The 20956-nt window shown below is 39.8% G+C and overlaps 1 protein-coding gene and 1 pseudogene across 2 annotated transcripts in view; one reads left to right on the top strand and one right to left on the bottom strand.

Annotated features, from left to right (window-relative positions):
- Positions 204-20956, top strand: part of DENND4C (DENN domain containing 4C) — a 112631-nt gene continuing 91878 nt past the window's right edge. For both annotated transcript variants that reach the window (XM_018051919.1, XM_018051918.1), the window contains exon 1: positions 204-781. The gene's annotated coding sequence lies outside the window, so the exon portion shown is untranslated. The remainder of the gene's footprint in view (positions 782-20956) is intronic.
- Positions 19376-19835, bottom strand: LOC102184341 (annotated as a pseudogene).

Below are 20956 nucleotides of genomic sequence, written 5' to 3'. Positions count from 1 at the left end.
ACTTTGAGCGACTTGGCGTCACTTTCTCCGCCTATGAAAAGCCCGAAAGGAGCAGCCGCCACCTGCCCGAGGCCAAGGAAATAAAGCCACACCAAACTGCAAGTCTGAGCCCCGCAGGAAGGGTTGGAAAGCGGTGCCTTGAGCCTCTTCTCCCTGACTAGTTTCTGCTCGGGATCCGCAGGACGGACGCGGAGGAGGTGCTCTCTCAGGATGGCGGCACCGGGACCGGGCACCCCGCGGGGGTCGCGGATAGCGAGGGGAGGAGGGAGCGGTGGCCTTGCGGCCTCGGCCCTCTCCGGGGGCGGGGCTCAGGCGCTGCCCCGCCCCCCGCGCCCTCTTTTCTCCACCCCTCCCCCACGCCCTTTTCTACCGCCCCCGCAGTAGGAAAGGGAGCGGGAGTTCGGGGGAAGGAAAGTGCTGTTCTATGGAAAGAGGCGGAAGGAGGCGGAGGAAAAAAGAAAAAGAGAACAGAAACATGGCCGTCAGCTGTCGGGACGGCAGTGCAGCGCGCAGCTCCTAGGCAACCCGCCGCTAGCACGGCCGGCCTCCGGTGAGCCGAGGCGCCGGCGCGAGCTCGCGCTCCCGGCCGTTACCCCTCGCTGCAGGAGGCGCCCCTGGAGACCCAGCCCGGGAGCCGGCGCAGGCGCAGACCAGGCGGCGGTGGCCGCGGGAGCCAGTCCCCCGCCCTGCTCTGCCGAGAGAGACCAGGCCCGAAGCCGGCGCTTTCATGCCCCAGGAAGGGGCTGTGCCCGGGTGGCGCTGAAGGAAGATCGGGCAGCAGGTGAGTGTGCGGCAGAGGACCTTTGGCGGAGGAACCCTGCGCCGCGCCTCGAACGGCTTCCGGGCCGGGCGGGCGCTGGGCAGGTAGCGACTGGGAGGGCTGAGTTCCGACGGCCGGCCTGCGGGGGGTCGCCCGGGAGGCGGAGAGTGGAGGGGGCTGGCATTCCTGGCCTAGTTTCTCTGCGGTTTGCGGGGGCGGGGAGTCCCCAGGAGCCTGCAGGGTATGATGCCGGGAGAGGCCCCGCCGGGAAGGGCCTCCCCGCGCAGCCGCCCGGGCTTCGGAGAGCCACTGCTGTGGAAGGAAGCGCGAGGGGTCTGGGCCCTGGGGACCGCCAAGGGGACCCCGCGTGGGTGGGGATGGGGGGAAGGGGCGAGGACGAGGGTTCTCGAGGGCTTTGGGGCGGAGTGGGTGGAGAGCCGAGATCGGGGGTCTGGAGAGGGGTTTGGCGCCAGGGCGGGGGGAGAGCTCGGGACCTGGGCAGGTGTCGCCGGTGAATTGAGGACATCTCCTCCGCCTTACCGTGGCGGATCCTCAGGGCTTCTTTGTTGGCGGTGACTTTTAGGAAAGTGACTAAACACAAATAAAACCAACTAATGAGCCCCTAATGCTGACTCTTGTAAAGAGCTGTAACTTTTCTTCATTGAAGATGCTATCATCTGTCTGCCCTCCCATTCTCCCGGTTTTCTGCTTCATAGACATTTCCCTCTGAAAGATGGTGCCTCGTCAGGATAAATAAATGACCCAGTTTTTAAACAGTCCCCCCCCCCCCATTACCTGTTTGTTTAACACTGGAAAATTTAGGTCAGTTACCGAAGTTACTTGTGCAAACGCGAGGAAGAGTCATCTCCAGTAATAAGCCCTCAGCTGTCTGTGTGTTTTGCTTCTGAGAAATTGTCAAGCCTTGTAGTTGGGTAATTGATTTACTGAGCCCGCTTAATTGTGTGGGAACTCGCGTTAAGAAGTTCTCGCTAGACCCTAATTTAAGGTAGGGGTAGGTTTTCCCTTCCGGTCTCTTGGTTTAGAAGATGAAAGGTGTGGTAAGGAGAGAATGTTAGTGCTAAGGCGCTAAGTTTTCAATAAATGTTACATTTGAGGTGATCATGTGTATTAAGCTTTCCGAAATTGAGAGAATTGTATGATTTTTATGTGTACACGTGACACGAGCAAAACTGAAGGAAGACTTCATCTCAGCACTGAAGGATACCTATTCTTTTATCAGTATTACCATGACAAAAAAAAAAACAACCCTCGCTTTTATTTTTCGCCCTGTATTACTGTTGAAAATTTGATAAACTGCTTCTTAGTGTGAGACTGGAATTCAAAACTGAACTTAGATTTGTATTCATGAGGTTAATCTGCTTCTCATTTAAACTTGCTTTGACTCGTTTTTCTAGTAATGTCAAACTCAATCCACACCTTCCCCTCATTGGTATCTCCTGTGGCCATTTTGCTGAATAGTTGATTAGGATTATATTATTTACCGACAATGTGGCAGTTCACTTTGTGCGTAGTACCTCACTTACTTTACTGTTTAGACTTGCATGATGGAAAAGCTATGATGTTAGAAATTTTGATGTTGTAAGGTGGGAGTCATTTACTAGTGTGTAATTTGTAAATGAGTGCATTATGTTGCTGAGAGTAAATATAGTATTTTGTAGTTTAAACTTGAGCTTTCAGCTGGGGAAATTGGCAGTAGAGTTGGTGTGTGGAGACTGATTTTAAAACACAACATGTTTTAAACTACAAGGGACTGCAGTGGTGTGTGTAAGCTGTAACAATTCATAGTGCCAGATTTGGAAGGTTATTTGATTGAGGCAGCTCTGTAAGGAAACATGTTAAGTATCTGCAATAAAAGCTAGTTTGTAGCTATAGACAAGAGATTTTGCATGGTAAATAATAACCCAAGGAGGCATCTTTCCTCTGTCAATTGAGACCAAAACATTTCATGTTTTCACTGGAGTTTCCTGCTAAGACAGATACTGATTTTGCATTGAGTTTGCTGCTCAGTTTGAAAGTTAGGTTTCAGTCTTATTCTTGCGACTTAAATACAGGTTGTAAAGTAAAAAAAGAAAGCTGCTGAGTTAGGGGCAGGTTGTCTCATTTCGTCTTTTTGATTTGCAGATGGAATTTGTTTTAATTTGTATTTCCAATATAATCTATTTTCTGAAACTTAGATATTAAGGGTAAATAAGCTTTTATAGTACATGAATTAAAATTTTGACTTGTGTATGCTGGTACCACAAGTTTTAAAATTGTCAGTTTGACATACTTGCAGTAATAGGACACCTTGTTGGAACTGGAGAATCATTTGAAAGAATTAAAACTTGGGGAATGAGTTTGTATAGTATAGCTGGTACAAAATGGTAAGTCTGTAGCATCAGATTGTAGGAAATTCCAAAATCCAGTAACTTTGTATTTGAAATTTAAAACGTAAATTTTAATTAATAGATTTATTTATTTAGTGTGGGGGGGAAATTAGGCAGTGTTTAGTTTTTAAACTTAAAATTTTTTCTAAATTTATGTTATATGTAATACATATGAGTAAGTAAATGTAATAGAATTCTCTTTGTGTGGTATTTGAAAACTAACATGGTGCTACATATTGCTATATTTTATGGTTTTGTGTAGTAGTAGTCCAGAGTTTACTATCACAGTTTACTATGATAACAGTTTACTGGTTAAAAGCAGTATTCTGTCTTTTTAATATTTTAGTAATTCCATGTTTTGAGTCTTAAAATAATGCTATAATGAAATCTTTTTGCTAGTATGATGGTCCAACCTACATTAAACTTTTGAAAATGTTATCATTCTCTGTACTACCTTTGCAGTGGATCATGAGGGCTCTTACAATACAGTATTTGATTGAGGAATGAAAGCAAGGTGAAAACTGTAGATGTGCATCTGTGACTTGAATTCATTGGGTAGAGATCAAAATATAACTTCACAAGTCTCTGTTACTGATTTGCTGCAAGTTTTTCAATATAATAAAATTCTTAACTCTCATAGTAATATTGTGGGGCATAAATATTTCTAACTGGACCTCATTTCAGCCAAATTTAATATCTGCAAATACATGTTTATAATCATTTGACTTACAGAATAGTTATTTTATGTTTGTTTTTTTTATCTTTGAAATATTTTAAAGGATTCTTTGACTCTCATTTGTCATTGTATATGTGTGGTTCCTTTGTCTCTTAATTTAGGGATGCTTAGATTCTGAAAGCATAAATGTTAGGAGTCTCTGTTTAATTGTAGAAACAAGTCTCTATTAAATAGGTACTGTGCTATCTGCTAGGGATAAAAAGATGAATAACATACAGTCTGCCTGTTAAAGTCTAGCAGGATAAACATCCTAGTCTTGTAGACAAGCATCCACATCATGACAAACCTAGAATAGAGCAAACGGTGCTGTTGTAGCAGAAAGAAATACCTAGGTGCTTTTGGTGTGGATTAAATATAGTTTACATAGAAGACATTTGACTTAAAACTCAAAGATGTGAAAGGCACAAAGTAATGAAAGAATGTGATGGGCTTTATTAAAATGCAAGTAATTTAGTTTTGGGGCACAGGTAATTTTGAAGGGAAGTGGGGAGTAATCTAGAGGGGTAAATAGGGACTATGTCATGAAGAATCTTAAAAGTCAGATAGGAAATTAAGACCATAGACACTGTAGGGAGCAGGGAGTCATTTAATGATATTAAAGTGTTCAGTATCTGGCTCAATAGTGAAGGATGCATTTGGGAAAGCACCTTGAGTGAGGCTGCACATTCATCAGCTAGAAGCTCTTGTAGGCATCTTGTAGGCATCTGCACGAGAATTGAGAACACCAGTGGTAGGGATGAAAGAAAGTGGGTAGAACTGAAAACCGTGCAGACATTTTCCTCTGCTTGAAAAGCCCTACCTCTGTACTTGCCTTCTGGACACCTGTCGCACCAGCCTACTTTTAGATTCCTTCACTCAGAGCCTTTGTATGTACTATTCCATTTACCTGTTACTTTTCTGAGAGGTCTTTTCCATTTCTTTTCCTTTCTTTTTATTTGGCCACACAGCATGGCTTGTGGGATATTAGTTCCCTGATCCGGAGAAGGCAATAGCACCCCACTCCAGTACTCTTGCCTGGAAAATCCCATGGACGGAGGAGCCTGGTAGGCTGCAGTCCATGGGGTCACTGAGAGTTGGACACGACTCAGTGACTTCACTTTCACTTTCACGCATTGGAGAAGGAAATGGCAACCAACTTCAGTGTTCTTGCCTGGAGAATCCCAGGGACGGGGGAGCTTGGTGGGCTGCCATCTGTGGGGTTGCACAGACACAGAGTCGGACACGACTGAAGCAACTTAGCAGCAGCAGTTCCCTGATCAGGCATTGAATCTGGGCTCACGGCCGTGAAAGCGCTCAGTCTTAACCACTGGACTGCCAGGGCATTCTCCTGAAAGGTCTTTTCTGATTACACTGTCTAGTTAGATCAAGAGAGATCAGTTATTATCTTAGCACCTTGTTATTTTATTCTGTAGAGTTCAGTTTTTCTTCCTTCCCCCCTCCCTCCCTTGCTATTAGTCCCTCTTACTAGTTTGGAGGTTATGTGCAGTCTGATTCCTTTCTTTTTTATTTTATTTTTTTTTAAACTGTGGGTCTGTTTCTGGTCTTTTCTGTTCCTTTGGTCTAAATGTCTATCGTTATGCCAATACTGTATTGTCTTCATTGCTGTTTCTTTATAGTAAATCTTGCAATCAGTTAGTATTTATTTTTTTACCTTTTTTTTCCTTATCAAAATTGTTTTGGTTACTTATATCCTTAGCATTTTCTTATAAGTTGTAGAATAAACTTGTCACTGTCTACTGGTACTTTAATATGGCATAACTTTTCTTTATTTAAATATCTTTAGTTTTTTTTCCCAGTGTTTTATGATTTTCATTTTATAGGTCATGCTTATATTTTGTTCAATTTATCCCCAGGTATTTCTTGTTTTTTGATACTATTGTTAATGATACTGTATTTTAAAATTTCTTTTTCCAGTAGTTTGATAGTATATAAAAATGCAATACAAAGTTAACTTTGTAGTCTGTCTTACTAAATTAGCTTAAATTTTTTTTTTTTTGATTCGTTTTTGGCTATGCTGGGTCTTTGTTGCTTTGCGGGGGCTTTTCTCTAATTGCTGTGAGTGGGGGCTTGCTGCTCATTGTGTTGTGTGGGCTTCTCACTGTGGTGGCTTCTCTTGTTGTGGAGCACAGGCTCTAGGCACATGGGCTTCAGTAGTTGGCAGCACACAGGCTCAGTAGTCGTGGCTTGATGACCCTAGAGTGCACAGGCTTCGGTGGTTGTCACGCATGGGCTTAGTTGCTCTGAGGCAGGTGGAATCTTCCTGGACGAGGGATTGAACCCATGTCCCCTGCGTTGGCAGGCAGATTCTCATCCATTGCACTACCAGGGAAGTCCGTAAATTAACTTTTTAGTTCCAGTAGCTTTTGTGTGTATTCCTTAGGCTTTTCTTTTCTTAAAATAATGTTACTTATTTCATTTTTGGCTGTATTGGGTCTTCATTGTTGCACGGGCTTTCCTCCCATTGCAGAGAGTGGGGGCTACTCTTTGTTGCAGTGCGTGGCTTCTCTTGTTGTGGAGCAGGGGCCCTAGGGCATGTGGGTTTCAGTAGTTTCAGTTCCCAGGCTCGAGAGCACAGGCTCAATAGTTATGGTGCACAGGCTTAGTTGCTCCATGGCATGTGAGATCTTCCTGGATCAGGGATCGAACCTGTGTCTCCTGCATTGGCAGGCAGATTCTTTACCACTGAGCCACCAGGGAAGCCCCCTTAGGATTTTCTTAGTACAGAATCATAATGTCTGCAGAGAAAACCAGTTTTGCTTCTTCATTTCTAATCAGTATTCCTTTAGCTTTCTCTTGCCTTATTGTACTAGCTAAATTAGTGATGTTCACTAGAAATAATGTAAGCCATGAGTATAATTTTAAGTTTTCTAGTAGCTCCACACTAAGAAGTAACAAAAACTGTCATTAAATTTAATAACATTTTTTATTCCACTGTGTCCAGAATGTTAACATGTGTAGTAGTTTCCCTAGAGTAGCTATAACAAATAACCACAAACCATGTGATTTAATTAGCAGGTTTATTCTTTCACAGTTTTGGAAAATCTTAAGTCTAAAATCAAGGTGTTGGCAGGAACATGCTCCCTCTCAAGACTCAAGAAAGAATCCTTCCTTGCCTTTTACTACTTTGGTGGTTGTTGGCAAGTCATAGATATTGGACTGTTTGGATTTTCTGTTCTTATGTCAATTTTGTAATTTCTGTCTTTAAAAAATTGTCCTTTTCATCTATGTTGTTGAATTTATTGGCATGAAAGTGTTTATATCTTTCTCTTGTTATTTTTTAAATGTCTAATGATGTGCTTTCATTGTAATGATCATTTCTCATTGGTGATTTTTGCTTCCTGATTTTTTCCTAATTTAGAGGCATTGATATCTATTGCTTGTCCATTTTCAATTTTATGGATTTCTCCTCTTTATTTTTTCCTCTACATACTCTTGATTTGATTTGCTTTTCTTTTTCTAGCATCCTAATGTGGACACTTAGATTACTGATTGAAAACTTTTCCTCTTTTCTAATACAATTAGTAAAATAGGTAAAATTTAGAAATTTTTTCTTTTTATTTTTGATTAAAATTTTTATTCATTTATTTACTTATTTTTTGCTCTGCTGGGTCTTTGTTGCTGTGCATGGGTTTTCTCTAGCTTCGACAAGTGGGGGCTATCCTGTAGTTCGGTGCACAGGCTTCTCATTGCAGTGGCTTCTCTTGTGGAGCTTGAGCTCTAGGGTTTGGGAGATTCTGTAGTGGCAGCTCACAGGCTCAGAGTGCAGGCTCAGCGGTTGTGGCACACGGGGCTTAGTTCCCCTGTGACTTGTGGAATCTTCCCAAATCAGAGATGGAACCCATGTCCCCTACATTGGCAGGTGGATTTCTAACCATTGGACCACCAGAGAAGTCCAAGAATTTCCGTTTAAACACTGCTTTAGCTGCATCTCACAAATTGATTTCGGTTATTTTCATTTGGACTTCCCTGGTGGCGCTAGTGATAAAGAATCTGCCTGCCAGTTCAGGAGACACAAGGGATGTGGGTTCAGTCCCTGGATTGGGAAGAGCTCCTGCAGTAGGAAATGGTACCCCATTCCAGTATTCTTGCCTGGAAAATAGCATAGGCAGATAGCCTGGCAGGCTACAGTCTATACAGCAACAAAGAGTCAAACACAGCTAAGGGACTGAATACACATACATTTTCATTCAGTTCAAAATACTTTCTATTTTCTCTTACAGTTTCTTTTTTGATTCATCGATTTATTGATGACGTAGAAGACTGTTGTTTAGTTTTGAAATTTAATTCCATGTTCTGTGTGTTTTATATGGGCTGCCCTGGTAGCTCAGAGGCAAAGAACCTGCCCGCAATGCAGGAGATATGGGTTCAATTCCTGGGTCAGGAAGACCCCTGGAGGAGGAAATGGCAACCCACCTCAGTATTCTCCCCTGGAAGTTTCATGGACAGAGGAGCTATAGTCCATTAAGTCACAAAGAGCTGGGACACTACTGAGCAATGCCAGTGACTCTGTATGTTTTATAATATTTTCAGATTTATCCAGGATGTTTTATGGACCAGCATATGGTTTATCTTAGTGAATGTTCTGTATGGACTTGAAGCGATTTTGGATTTTGCTGTTGTTGGAGTATTCTATAAATACTAATTGTGTGAAGTTAAGTTGATAGTGTTCTTCAAATTTAAGTATCCTTCTGATTTTTTGTGTACCTGTTGTATGAATTACTGAATGAGGAATGTTGAATCCTCTTTAATTATGAATCTGTTTATTTCTTCTTTAATTTCTGTTAGTTTTTGCTCCATGTACTTTAATGCTCTCTTGGGAGACATGTACATGTTTAGGATTGTTATGTCTTGATGATTTAACTTGTAGTGTTATTATGAAATATTTCTTTTTATCTCTGCTCCCAAGTCTGCCTGTTATTAGTATGGCTACTCTGGCTTTCTTGTGATATGTATTTTTGCTTCCTTGAAAAAATACTTTATTTTTAAGAACAGTTCTACATTTACAGAGAGTTCTCTATATCCCAGACCCAGTTTCCTAAAATCTTATACCAGTATATTGTATTTGTTACAATTAAATGAACCAGTATTGACACATTATTATTCACTAAAGTCTCTAGTTTATTCAGATTTCCCGTTTTTAACTAATGTCCTTTTTTCTGTTCGAGAATTCCGCCCAAATACAACTTTGTTAGATTTAGCTGTGTCTCCAGACTACTTTTGAGCGTAGCAGTTTCTTAGATTTTCCCTGTTGTTGATGGCTATGACAAATTTGCCAAGTACTGGTCAAACATTTTGTAGGATGTCCCTCTATTGGAATTGTTCTGATTTATTTTTTTAAGGTTAGATTGAGGTTATATGTTTTTGTGAGGAAGGTTGCAGAGATAAAGCCCTATTACAACATCTCAAGAGTACATATCAACACGACTTCTTTCATTTTTTAGAGTTAACTTTTTTTTAATATTTTTATTGATTGATTTGGCTGTGCTGGTCTTAATTGTAGCACATGGACTTTGGTCTTCACTGCAGCGTGCATGATCTTTTAGCTGTGGCAGTTTTAGCTGTGGCACGCGAACTCTTGGTTGCTGCATGAGGAATCTAGTTTCCTGACCAGCCACTGAACCTGGGCCCCCTGCACTGGGAGCGTGGGGTCTCTCTCTCAGCCACTAGACCGTCCGGGAAGCACCTTGACGTGTGATTTTGATGTCGGTCATGACTACTTGGCTGATGTAGTGTTTGTCATGTTCTCCACTGTAAAATTAGTCTCTTCCCCACTTCCATTCTGTACTCTTTGAAGAAGTCGCTTAGCTCCTCCCACACATAAGGAGTAGAGGATTACTCACTCTTTGAGGACAGTATTTGCTTGAGTTATTTAGAATTTTTTTGCATTGAGAGAGTAGTCTCTTTTCCTTCATTTATTTATTCATACCAATTTGTATCAGGATGGACTTGGATACTTATTTTATACTTTGGGTTATAATGCAGTCTTACCTTATTTGCTCAAATTGTTCTGACCTTGGCAATTGGGAGCTCTCTTCGTTGACTTTAGTTGACTCCTATGCTCCTATGACACACACCCTTAAGTGTTGGTTTGCTGTTGCTCTTGTCTGTTTATATGTTTGTTAATTCTGGTGCTAAAAAAATGCTCCAGGTTCATTTTGAAACTTTGTTCCAGGTTTACTGGAACTTTGCTCCAGGTTCACTGTGTTTTTTAAAGTTTTTTCTCAAAAATTTTCAACTGAAATATAATTGATTTGTAGTGTTGTATTAGTTCTCGGTGTAGAGCAAAATGATTCAGTAGTGTGTGTGTGTATACACTGTATTCATTCATACATATATATATTCTTTTTCAGATTCTTTTATATAGGTTTTTACAAAATATTGATTATAGTTCCCTGTGCTATACAGTAGATCCGTGTTGGTTATCTATTTTATATATTGTTGTATATAAAGTCCTTTATTTTATATTTAGTAATGTGTATATATCGGGGCTTCCCTCGTAGCTCAGATGGTAAAGAATCTGCTGCAGTGTGTTTGATCCCTGGGTCAGGAATAGCCCCTGGAGAAGGGAACGGCTACCCACTCCAGTATTCTTGCCTAAAGAATTCCATGGACAGGGAGCCCTGGTGAGCTACAGATCATGGGTTTGCAAAGAACCGGACACAACTGAGTGACTAACACTTCATTTCACTTGAATTCAGTGTATATATGCTACTCCCAAACTCCTAATGTATCCCTCCACCCCCTCTGCCACCTTTGGTAACCATAAGTTTATTTTCTGTGTCTGTGCAGGCTCATTCTGTGTAGAGGTTTCCTCTGCTTTATGAAAGTAGAGTGTTCCTATGAAACTTTTCATAAACCAGTACGGTGTAAAACAAAGAAACAGTTACCTTAGGACACATCTTGCTAACGGTTGTGCACAGTAAATTTAGATGAAGCACAGATGCTTTTAGACACAGTTCAAAGCTGTGTCAGCTTGATGCTGATATGCTGAGTGTAGTACTGGAGAGGGAGTTTGGTTAGGCTTTTCTCCCTCCTCTGCTTGGGGTGCCTGCTGCCTTTAAAACTGCTTGCTGCAAAACAAATGCCATCCTATTTTTGCTTTTCACCTCTTTCCATAAAAGTGTGTCTTTTTTAAATTCAGATTTCTTTTGGATTTGCAAAAACCAGGTGCTTATATAGGTCTTTTGTAAAAGTGAAGTGGCATAAAGCAAACTTTTGAAAAGCAAGGGATACCTGTGTTTCCTGTTCCAATCATATAATCAATCATTTCTTCAAGAAGCCTTGGCTCCTTCTGTTGGAAAATAGCGTTAGAAATCAAGATCTAGGTGCTAGGTGTGCCGATTACAGTGGGGTGTCCTTACTTCTAGGCCTTTTTAATTGATTGAGTAAGGAAATATACTTGTGTATATTAACCTATTATATACCTATGTCTGTAACTCTACCTATATGTCACAATCTGTATTTATATTAGACTAGATGAGTTCATAGTGAGCTCCAACTTTAATCCACTCTCTGTAAATTTCTCCTTAGTGAAAAAATGTGGCTCCCACCATCTATCATCCATTTATGTAATTGTTCAGTACCAGTATACATGTATACCAGTATCAGAACTGTTAACTCATAACCCTGTGTGAAACCGTTTTATCAGCTAGAGTGCCTGTTTGCAGTTCCTGTTGCTTTTAGTTTTAAAGACTGTACTCATTTCTAAAGTTACTTTGGCTAGCATCTTGCCCTCCACACCCCCCAGCCCTAACTCCTTCAGTGAAATTGTTTCATACATTTGTAATGTTCTCATGACCTACTCCATATTCCTTCAGAGTATCCCATGAGGTCCTCACTGGATTTAATAATTTTGCATACATTAAAATTCACTCTCTGTGCTCTAAAGTTTTGTGAATTTTGACAAATGCTTAATGTCGGTATCTACCATTACCGTATCAGATTGAGTCGTTTTACATCTGTGAGAATCCCACACTTCAGCTCTTCAGCCCTGTTTGCCAAAACCCCACAGCCCTGGAAACTGCTGATCTCTTTAGTGTTTCTGTAGTTTTGACTTTTCCAGAGTGTCATGTAAAAAGGATCATATAAAAAACAGCCTTTTCAGACTGGCTTCTTTCCCTTTGCAATACGCATTTAAGGTTCCTCCAAGTCTTTTTATGGCCTGATAGCTCATTTATCACTGAATGTATTAGGTTTTTGTTTGATTTGTTTTTTAATCTATTCACCTATTGAAGGACTTTTTCTTGGCTTCTAATTTTTGGTGATTATGACTAAAGCTGCTGTCTACATTGTATGTAGGTTTTATATGGATGTATGTTTTTAAATCAGTTGCTTAAGTACCTAGGAGTGTGATTGCTGGTACAATCACACTCCTTACAAGGAGCTTACAAAGATTGTAAGCTTATGTCTAGCTTTGTAAGAAACTATTAAACTGTCTTTCAGAGTGGCTGTTCCATTTTACTTTCCCATGAGCAATGATTGGGAGTTTCTGTTTGACATCCTTTTCAGCATTCAGTATTGTCAATTTAAAAAAAATTGTTAGCCATTTAAATGAAGTGAAAGTGAAAGTGAAAGTCGCTCAGTCATTTGCGACTCCATGGACTGTAGCCTGCCAGGTTCCTTTGTCCATGGAATTATTCAGGCAAGAATACTTTAATGGGTAGCCTTTCCCTTCTCCTAGGGATCTTCCCAACCCAGGGATTGAACCCAGGTCTCTTTCATTGCAGGCAGTTTCTTTACTGTCTGAGCCACCAGGAAAGCCCATTTTTAATAGGTGTGTATTATTGCATCTCATTATTTCAGCTTGCATTTCTCTAATGGCTAAATATGTTGAGCATTTTTTCAGATTCATATTTGCCATGTGTATGTGTCCTTTGATAACGTGTATGTGCCGATATTTCCTAATTGGATTGTCTGTTTTCTTACTGTTTAGTTCTCTGTTTTTGCTGTATTTTGGATAGTAGCTCTTTATCAGATATGTCTTTTGCAAATATTTTATCTCACTCTGTGGCTTGTCTTTTCATTCTCTTTGTCTTTAGCTGAGCGCAGGTTTTTAGTAAAGTCTACCGTATCTGTTTTTTTCTTGGGTTGTGCTTTTGGTGTTGTATCTAAAAATTCATTGCCAAACCTGAGATCACATAGAGACTTTTGCCTGTATTTTCTTCTACAAGTTTTATAGTATTGCATTTTATATTTGGTCTGTGATTCATTTCAAATTATTCTTATAGAAAGTATAAGGTCTCAGTCTTGTTGCATATGGAAATCTAACTTTTCCACTTGTACTTGTTGAAGCTGTCTTTTCTCCTTTGAATTGTCTTTGCTCCTTTGTCCAGTCAGTCATTTTTTAATGGTATTTTTAATGCATTTGTGTCTTTGTATTTAAAGCATATTTCCTGTAGATAGCTTAGAGTTGAGTCTTACATTTTTATATCTGGTCTAATAATTTCTGCCTTTATTTAGGAGTGTTTAGACCATTTGATAATTTGCTTTTCAAAATAGGCTTTATTGAGATAGAACTTATACACCATAATATTCACCTATTTAAAAGGTTCAATTCAGTTGTTCTAGACTATTTAGAGTTTTACAGCCATTGGCATAATCTTATTTAGGGCATTTTCACCATGTTAGAAAGAAATCTTTGTCCATTCATGGTCACTATCCAGCCCTCCTGTCTCCCCCACCAGCCCTAGGCAACCACTAATCTATTTTTTGTCTCTGTAGATTTTCCTGTTCTAAACATTTTCTATAAATAAAGTCACACAGTATGTGATTTTTTTATGACTGGCTTCATTACAGGGTAATATTTTTGAGGTTCATGTTGTTATATATATATATCAATATTTCCTTTAAAAAAAAATCGTGGTGAGACTTTCCTGGTGATCCAGTGGCTGAGACTCCAGGCTCCCAGTACAGAAGGCTCAGGTTCAATCCCTGGTCCAGGGAACTAGATCCCAACGTGCCACAGCTGAAAAAAAAGATCCTGGGCCGCACAACTAAAGATTCACGTGTGCCACAGGGAAGAGCAGAGATACCGAGTGCCACAACCAAGACTTGACGCGGCCAAATTAGTAAATAAATAAGTAACAATATTTTCTCAAATTATTTAAAAATTGTGTCATATAGCTCCTATAGTGTAAAATTCATCATATTAACAACTTAAAAATCTATTAATACAATGCAGTGGCATTTACTGCATTCTCAGTGATACGCAGCTGTTATCACTGTCCAGTTCCAGAGTGTTTTTATCACTCTGAGAGGAGGCCCTTTTCCCTTTAGGCAGTCACGCCCCATTCCCTTTCCCCCTCCCTCCTCTTCCTGACAACCGCTGGTCTTGCTTTCTCTGTAGATTTGCTTGTTCTGGATATTTATTGTAAATGGAATAGTACACTGTGTGACTTCCATGTCTGCGCTTCTTTCTCTTAGCATAATGCCTTCTAGATTAACCCACGTCACAGCATGAATCATTAATACTTCATTCCTTGTATGGCTGAATAGTACTCCTTTGCATGGAAATTCCACATCATGACTTGATAGACATTTGGGTTGTTTCTGCATTTTGGCTATTTTGAGTAGTGTTGCAATGCATATTTGTATCCAAGTTTTTATATGGACTGTTTTTCAGATTTATTTGTATTTTTTGGAATTGAGGTATAGATGATGTCTAAGTTTCAGGTGTACAGTGTAGTGATTCACAATTTTTAAAAGTTATCCTCCATTTATAGTTATAAAATACTGGATGTGTTCCCTGGACTGTGTAGTATATCCTTGTAGGGTATTTATTTTATACATAGTAGCTTGTACCTTTTAATCCCCAACCCCTATCTTGTCCCTCCCCTCTTCCCTCTTCCTGTTGGTCACAGCTAGTTGTTCTCTCCATCTGTGAGTCTGTTTCTTTTTTGTTACATTCACTAGCTTGTTTTATTTTTTAGATTTTGCATATCATACCACACAGAGTTTGTCTTTATCTAACTTGTTTCGCTAAACCTAATATCCTGAAGTCCATCCCCATTGTTGCAAATGGTGAAACTTCATTCTTACATAGTTAAGGAGTATTAACTACTTTTGTAGTAGTATTGACTACATTTTGTGTATGTATACATGTATCATCCGTTGATGGACATTTAGGTTGCTTCCATATCTTGGCTATCAACAATAATACGGCTGAAAACATTGGGGTGCATATATCTTTTCAAATTAGGGTTTTCCTTTTTCCCCCCCAAGTATTTGCCCTGGAGTGGAATTGCTGGGTTATATGGTAGTTCTATTTTAGCTTTTTGAGGAACTGCCATACTGTTTTCCACAGTGGAGGCACCAATTTACACTGCCACCAACAGTGCAATTCCTCGTTTTCACATCCTTACCAGCACTTGTTATTTGTGTTCTTTTTGAAGCTAGCCATTCCGACAGGTGTGAGGTCATATCTCATTGTGGTTTTGATTTGCATTTCTCTGATGACTAGCATTGTTGAGCATCCTTTCAAGTATTATGGACATACATTTTCATTTGTCTTGGTGTAGACTGCTTAGATTTAGTGAAATTATTGATATGGTTGGGTTTGCATGTATTATCTTGCTATGTTTTTAATGTCCTGTTATTTGTTTCTTTTTGGATTGAGTCTAGTATAGTATTCCATTTATCATGACATTGATTTATTAACTATACATCCTGTTTTTTTTTTAAGTAGTTGGCTTAAAATTTATTACATGCATCTTTAGCTTTCAATAGTTTACCTTCAAACAGTATTATACTACTTCATATACAACCTAGGACTTTTAATTTTGTGTATTTCATTCTCTTCCATTCTTCTTCTTCATCAAAAGAGGATAATACTAGTTACACCTTGTTGGGTTTTTCAGTTCAGTTCAGTCGCTCAGTCATGTCCGACTCTTTGCAACCCCATGAATCGCAGCACGCCAGGCCACCCTGTCCATCACCATCTTCCGGAGTTCACTCAGACTCACATCCATCAAGTCCGTGATGCCATCCAGCCATCTCATCCTCGGTTGTCCCCTTCTCCTCCTGCCCCCAATCTCTCCCAGCATCAGAGTCTTTTCCAATGAATCAACTCTTCTCATGAGGTGTCCAAAGTACTGGAGCTTCAGCTTGAGCATCATTCCTTCCAAAGAAATCCCAGGGTTGATCTCCTTCAGAATGGACTGGTTGGATCTCCTTGCAGTCCAAGGGACTCTCAAGAGTCTTCTCCAACACCACAGTTCAAAGGCATCAATTCTTCGGCGCTCAGCCTTCTTCACAGTCCAACTCTCACATCCATACATGACCACAGGAAAAACCATAGCCTTGACTAGGCAGACCTTAGTCGTCAAAGTAATGTCTCTGCTTTTGAATATACTCTCTAGGTTGGTCATAACTTTTCTTCCAAGGAGTAAGCGTCTTTTAATTTCATGGCTGCAGTCACCATCTGCAGTGATTTGGGAGCCCCAAAAAATAAAGTCTGACACTGTTTCTACTGTTTCCCCATCTATTTGCCATGAAGTGATGGGGCCAGATGCCATGATCTTCGTTTTCTGAATGTTGAGCTTTAAGCCAACTTGAAAAAGAAAACTCTCCTCTTTTCTTTGTTGGGTTTTTAGGAGTATGAAATGAGGTAATGCATGTAAGATATTTTAGAGTATAGCTCATGCTTTTATTTATTTTGAGAATAATAGAAGAAGATGACTGACTTCATATGAAGTTCTTGAATCTGCAGATTGCAAGTTTCTTTTCTAGTTTGCCTCAACCTCCCATTTCCATGATCACACTCAAAGTTATTGGTTCTCAGTTCTGACTGTATATTACGGTTAACTGGGCATCTTAAAAATTTTTGATGTGAGTGTGGCACCCTCAGAAATTCTTATTTCCTTGGTCTGATTTTTTTGTTTTTAAGTATTCTAGCAGACTCCAGTGTATAGTTGGAATAGAGAACCATTGCCCTAGACTTAATCTTCATGGTGTATAACTTAAAATATTTTCAGCATCTAATTCTGACTTCTGTTTCTCTTTTGCTAGCTTGTACTTTAATACCCCGTTTTGCTATTTCTTTGGAGAAGGAAATGGCAACCCACTCCAGTATTCTTCCCTGGAAAATCCCATGGACGAAGGAGCCTGGCAGACTACAGTCCATGGGGTCGCAAAGAGTCGGACACGACTGAGCGACTTCACTTTGATGTTTCTTGGATTCTATCCAGACCACCAGGCCATTGTTCAGACCACTTTTTCACTGTCCCTCATCCCCCTGATAAACAGTAACTTGTTTCCTTACCCAATTACATTGATTCATTGAAAAAATAGAAAAGTTAATGCCTACTAATGTTCTGTACTATTTTGTGAGGTCAAGTTACCATCTCTTGTTTCTTGCTTCCTTCACTGTAAATAGGGTAAAACTTCAGCACTGATAAAACACAGTTCTTTGCAAACCTTGTGTTCCCTTAAACCTGAGCAGCAGAGTGTGACTAGAGAAAACAAACAACAGTGCTGTCTCTCTCTAAACTTACGGCCACAAATGCCACCAGCGTTAGGTAGCCATTTACGCTTCTGCTTGCGTCACTGAACAGAGCACTTAACCTCTTTTTTTCCCTTTACTGTTCTCTCTCTCTCTGCTGCGTTCTTCATCTCTGCTGCATCTCCTCACCCATTTAAGGATTTAGCTTCTGCTGCTACCTTTTGTCTCCCTTGCATCATCCTTCTTTCCTTCTGAATCATATTTGCAAGCATATAAACATGCTGTAACATCTCAAATCTGTCTGTCACATATACACACACCCCTTTTTGTTCATTTATAGCAAAATTTGTTGAAAAGACTTGGTCGTATCGTCTCTATTTTCTTTCTTTGCATTTTCTCTCCAGCTTGCTTGAGGCTGACTCTTCTCCGTCTTCACCAGCTAAACCCCCTTAGGTCAGTGTTCTCAGTCTTAAAGCTGCTCTGCCTCTCATCAACATTTGACACGATTGATCAGTCACTGTTTGTGGAATAATCTCACTTGGTTTTCTGGATGCCATATCATCCTGATTCTTTTCTGATTTATGGCAGTTCCTTCTCAGTCAGTTGTGTTTTCTAGCTTCTTTTCCCTTACCTCAAAAGCTGGAATGCCCTAGGCTTAGGCCTTATACCTTTACTACATCAGTATAGATATCTTACTTAATACTGTGATTGTTAGTATCATCAGTTCGCTGCTGACTGTAGCCTTGATATTTTTATCAAACTCCACACTGTATTGGACTGCCTTCTCTCTTTGTATGTTTTAGTAGGCATCTGAAACTTAACTTGTCTGATACAGAATTTGGGTTTATTTACTCAAACTTACTCTTTTTTCATACTCTCAGTATCTGGCATCAACCATTCACCCACTCAGTTAGGCCACAAACTTGCTGTCCTTAGTTTCTGTTTTGCCTCTTACCTCCAGTTCATCAGTAGCAGTTTTACCTTTAAATTGTATCTCAAATCCTGCCATTTCTTATCACTCCTTTCCATAATATAAGTCATTATTATCTCTTTCTGGACTGCTGAAGTTACCTTCTAACTGCTTTCCCTGCTTCTGCTCTATTCTCCCTCTGTGTAGAGCAGCTGCTGTGATTTTTTAAAAAGACATAAATAATAGCACATCACCCTCATCTGGACACTGCTAGTCACTTCCCAGCACACTTAGAGTAAAATCTAAAGGCTTTACCTAGGGTGCTGTATGATTTCCCCTTTCACTGACCTCCTCTTTCAGTACTCCCTAAGTTCTAGAGCCATCTCCTTCTTGCTTTTCTCAAAGATCAAGGTATTGACCTGCTCTCAGGCTTTTATTTTTTATTTCTTTTTCCTTGCCGTGTTTTCTATCATCATATGATTTACTCTTTCCTATTACTTCAACCTTTGCTCAGATTTTACTTCCTTACTTCTTCAAAGAGATCTTCCTTGATTGTACTATAAAAAGCACTTCAATATAAGTGCTTCGTATAAACACTTCAATATAATTTTCTTACTGTATTTTGCTTTATTTTTTATTCATAGCATGTTTGCTTTCTGAAATTATTTATGAGTCTGTGCTGTTTACTGAATATTTCCCAGCTGTAATGTAAGTGCCATAAATATGTGGCCTTTTGTATTTTCAGTGCTTTAATTCCCCTCATTTAGAACAAGGACTGAGACTCAGTCATAGGTTGTTAATATACCAGCAGCGATTGTTTGGCAATCATAAAAGCTCCTTCCCGTTAGCCACAAAATTGTAAAATAATTATGAATAATCTTAACAAACAATCTGGAGGACATGGATGGAGAAAATCATGAGACTTTACTTACAGGCTTAACAGGAACAAAAAAAGAGCTGAATAAAAAGGAAAGCTATACCATACTCACTTGACTGAAGAACTTAATGTAAGGATGCTTATTTTCCTTAAATCTGAGTTTTAGACCTGTTTCTTACAAAGATCTCTACTTTCTTCCTCCCAAAACTTGAGAAGCTTGGATGAATAAACCTGGAATTTTTTTTTTTTTTTTTCACTTTTCCAACGAGTATTTATTCTTAGTTAAGCCATGATTCAGGATCCCAGGGTGAGGATCACCCCAGGTGCCCCTTCATTGCCCTGAGAAAGGGGGAGGACAGAAGAGGTGAGGAGGAGCCAGTTCAGATCTTCCCAGGAAACGTTCCTTCTGCCTGGCTATCGTCCCAGGCTGACAGCCAGGATATAGGGTGGAGGGACTTGTACACACACGGATATCATTCACACAAGGGGGCATCACCCGCTTTAGCAGGCATTGCCTTCTCATAGCTGTGGAAGTCCAGTTCTGCCAGCAGTTCCTGGTCTGGTTCTGGTTGGAGAAGCGGCTGTTAAAAAGAGCAGGCTGGTAGTTTTCGATTTTGATGTTTTCTGCCATAGTGCTGGCTCCTAAAGATACCCCTGACGCCACTATGTGATCCTCACCAAAGACGCCAGTCAAGTTTTAAAATGGAAAAGTTTTTAAAAAAGGTGAAGAGGGAGTTTATCTACCAGATCAAAGAACATGCAGAACTGTTTACAATTAACTGTGGGTGGTACTAGGTTGGAAGTTGGCTAATGAAACAAAATAGAAGTTAGGTTTTTTTTTAAGGATTATATGGAATTTTAGTATATATGATTTTAGTATTTAGTAAATAGATAAAAGTGAGAAAAGAATGTAAGTTAACCTTTCCATTATAAGTAGATGACAGGATTATAAACGCTGTAGAGCATTTGTAAAACTGTGATACCCTGTAGATATATTTCAGGTGTGTGGAGCTCTTACAGTTTGGGATTTAATTTACTAAGCCTTTAGGTCATTTTCTGTTTCATAAACTATTTCCCTCACTCCTTGACAACTTTAATTTTTTGATCTGATAGTGTGTTTACCTCTCTTAATTTGTTACTATTTCCACTGTGTATGTAGTAGTCAAATGAACTTAATAGAATTTTTTGTAAGCTATCATTAACTAGACTGTGAATGAGACTGAAATGCATTAAGCATATATGTTTTGCTGCTTTGTGAAACCTATTGCTGTTCTTTTTTAAAATGTATACATTTGGCTGTTTTGAGGCTTGGTTGCAGCGCACAGGCTCAGTTGCCCTGTGGCATGTGGAGTTTTCCTAGACCAAGGATTGAACCCATGTCTGCTGCATTGGCAGGAGAACTCTTAACCACTGGACCACCAGGGAAACTCGTATCTATCTTTCTGCATCAGTGCTTTTGTTTTCTTCCAATAAATACCTGGGAGTAGAATTGCTGGATTGTTATGATAGTCTTATTTTTAATTTTTTGAGGAATCTCCATATTGTTTTCCATACCAGTTTCCCATTAAATAGCTGGTCTTTTTATCTTCTTGATTGTTTCCTGTGCAAAAGCTTTTTAGTTTGATGCAGTCCCAATTGTTTATTTTGTTCCCTTGCCTGAGGAGATATAGCTAAAACAGTATTACCAGGACTGTTGTTAAATAGTGTACTGCCTATATTTTATTCTAGAAGTTTTAGGGTTTCAGGTTTTATATTTAAGTCTTTAATGCATTTTGAACTTATTTTTGTGAATGCTGTGAGAAAGTAGTTCAGCTTGTTTCTTTTGCATGTAACTTTGTAGTTTCCCAG

Source organism: Capra hircus, chromosome 8 (genome assembly GCF_001704415.2).
Source record: "Capra hircus breed San Clemente chromosome 8, ASM170441v1, whole genome shotgun sequence".
NCBI lineage: Eukaryota > Metazoa > Chordata > Mammalia > Artiodactyla > Bovidae > Capra > Capra hircus.
This window is presented reverse-complemented; position numbering and strand designations above follow the sequence as displayed.